Source organism: Sinocyclocheilus rhinocerous, unplaced genomic scaffold (assembly GCF_001515625.1).
Source record: "Sinocyclocheilus rhinocerous isolate Xijiao unplaced genomic scaffold, SAMN03320098_v1.1 scaffold3631, whole genome shotgun sequence".
Classification (NCBI taxonomy): Eukaryota; Metazoa; Chordata; class Actinopteri; order Cypriniformes; family Cyprinidae; genus Sinocyclocheilus; species Sinocyclocheilus rhinocerous.
This window is the reverse complement of record NW_015626393.1, coordinates 5933-8609: the sequence shown is the minus strand read 5'-3', so window position 1 is coordinate 8609 and position 2677 is coordinate 5933. Positions and strand designations below refer to the sequence as shown.

The following is a 2677-nucleotide window of genomic DNA, read 5'->3' as shown; positions in this document are numbered from 1 at the left end:
CTCTTTCTTTTCATACATTTATTATACATATCTACATATCTATAGAATATCTGAGTCGAGAAATTCTGGCCATTTTAACTTTTTAGCACTCTTAAAAATAATTAAGAACGAACTGAGAAGATTTTAACATTATTAGTTCCCTTTACTTATCTCCCCTTTAAAATCTAGAATCACTGCTCTTTTCATACATTTATTATACATATCTACATATCTATAGAATATCTGAGTCGAGAAATTCTGGCCATTTTAACTTTTTAGCACTCTTAAAAATAATTAAGAACGAACTGAGAAGATTTTAACATTATTATAATGTTCCCTTTATAGCTAGAATCACAGCTTGTTTTTTGCTAAACCTGGGGGACGATACTAATGGAAGAATCACTCTTATGTAAAGTGATTATGGCTTGATTTGCAACATACACAGTACTAACAGTCAATTACAAAATGTCAAGGCAGTTTCTGTAAACAGGTTTCACAGCAGGATCCAGTCTTACTGACACCTAGTGGCCACAGAGAGAACTGATCCTCCAAACTCCATGTTATGAAGCTCAGATGCTCTAAAAATTGCATTATTTTCTTTACACTGCTAATTTATATAATTCTAATATATGTTTTTATTTTATTATCTACCCTTTTAAACAGTGATTGTTTTTTGTGAAAGTATTTTCACAAAAGTGGACAAATCCTAGAGGACAAAACGGCAGAGAAGACGAAGGGTTTCTGTCATGTTGTGGTGTCGTCAAACCTGCGCGACGGCTTCTCTCACCTCATCCAGTCAGCGGGACTCGGAGGAATGAAGCACAACTCTGTTCTGATGGCTTGGCCCGCCAACTGGAGACAGTCCAACGACCCGCAGTCCTGGAGGAACTTCATAGGTTTGAGTCTGATTCATATCCTGCTGCTGTGCCTCATTTGAAGAGAAAGAAACCCTGACAGACGTAAAGATGGACCTGTGTGATCTGTTCTTCCACAGAAACCGTCCAAGAAACCACTGCCGCCCATCAGGCCCTGCTGGTGGCCAAGAACGTGGACAGTTTCCCTCACCAGGAGCGTCTCGGGTTCTCTAATTGAAAAATCACTTTTTTTAATGAATTTATTATAGTGTACATCTATCTATCGATTCTGAGAAGAAACACTTTGGCCCAATTTAACTTTTATGCACTCTTAAAAATAAGAAAACACCGACGTGTGGTGGATCGTTCATGACGGCGGCTTGTTGATGCTCCTGCCGTTCTTACTGCAGCAGCACAAGGTACGGCTCTCAGTCAACTGTTACAGTACTTCCGGATTAAACGTGTGTTTTAATGTTCTTCCGTGTCTCTCAGGTCTGGAGGAAGTGCAAGATGCGCATTTTCACCGTGGCTCAGTTGGATGACAACAGCATCCAGATGAAGAAAGACCTGCAGATGTTCCTCTACCACCTCCGTCTGAATGCTGAGGTGGAGGTCGTGGAAATGGTGAGCAGATGCTGCTGCAGATGGATTTTTCTTGGCATCAGGATGTAAAGTTTGTTTTGTTGTGCAGCAGGACTGCAAAATATATTATATTGCATTACATTACATTGCATTGCATTGCATTGCATTATATTATATTATATTATATTATATTATATTATATTATATTATATTATATTAAATTAATTATATAATTATATTAATAATATGTTTAAAATTATAGAACTTGAAAATGTTATTGCACTATATTGTGATTATTTTAATTGTTTATTATCGCTAAATAATATTATTATATTAGTAGTAGTAGTAGTAGTGGTAGTGGTAGTAGTATTGATTTATTTAAAATTATTTAATAATAATGTTTTAATTTTCTGCTATTAAATTGTACTATTATTATAATGATTTATTTTTGCTATATATTGAATTAATATTATTATTTTTTATTTATGTAGCATACTAATGTAATACTTACATTTGTTCATATAAATATATTTTTAATATACCTTTTTTACATGTATTTAATATTAAAATTTTTATTTTGCAATATAAACATGCTGTTATTTTATTATGCAATAGTAATCATTTATTTTCTTTAACACAGCTTTTATTTTCACTGAAAGCCTTTTTGATTTTCTGTGTGTTGTTGATCATCTTTCATCTTTATGTTGAGGTTGCTCATGCGTGTTCAAGCGTGTCCTCTGGTGTAACTGAGAGGGTTTGTCTGTGTTTCTGTGACTCCAGCATGACAGTGACATCTCAGCGTTCACCTACGAGAAGACGCTGGTGATGGAGCAGCGCTCACAGATGCTGAAGCAGATGCAGCTGTCGAGGACGGAGCGCGAGCGAGAGGTGATGCTTCATGACATTCTTTCTGTGTATAACAGCATTGTGCTGAAGGAATATGCAGTGACCGTATTTGCTTTTAGTGTCTTCATTAATGCTACATGGCTGAATCTCGCCAAAACTATCAAGAAATGTCCAAATATTTCACTCTAAAATAAAAAGAAAAAATAAGAAATTAAATTTTGTATTTAGAAGTTATTTTTTAAATATTAAAAGATAAATATAAAAATAATAAATATTCAAATATGTCTAACTATATATTATTTTTTATATATTATTAAGTAAATTAAATTAAGCACAGTTGCAAAGTACATTTAAGCATATATAATTTATAATATATATGTATATATGTGTGTGTGTGTATATACTGTATATATATA

At 33.6% G+C, this 2677-nt stretch overlaps 1 pseudogene; it reads left to right on the top strand.

The window, feature by feature from the left end:
• LOC107714070 (solute carrier family 12 member 7-like) overlaps positions 1 to 2677 on the top strand; it is an 18563-nt pseudogene that overhangs the window by 13387 nt on the left and 2499 nt on the right.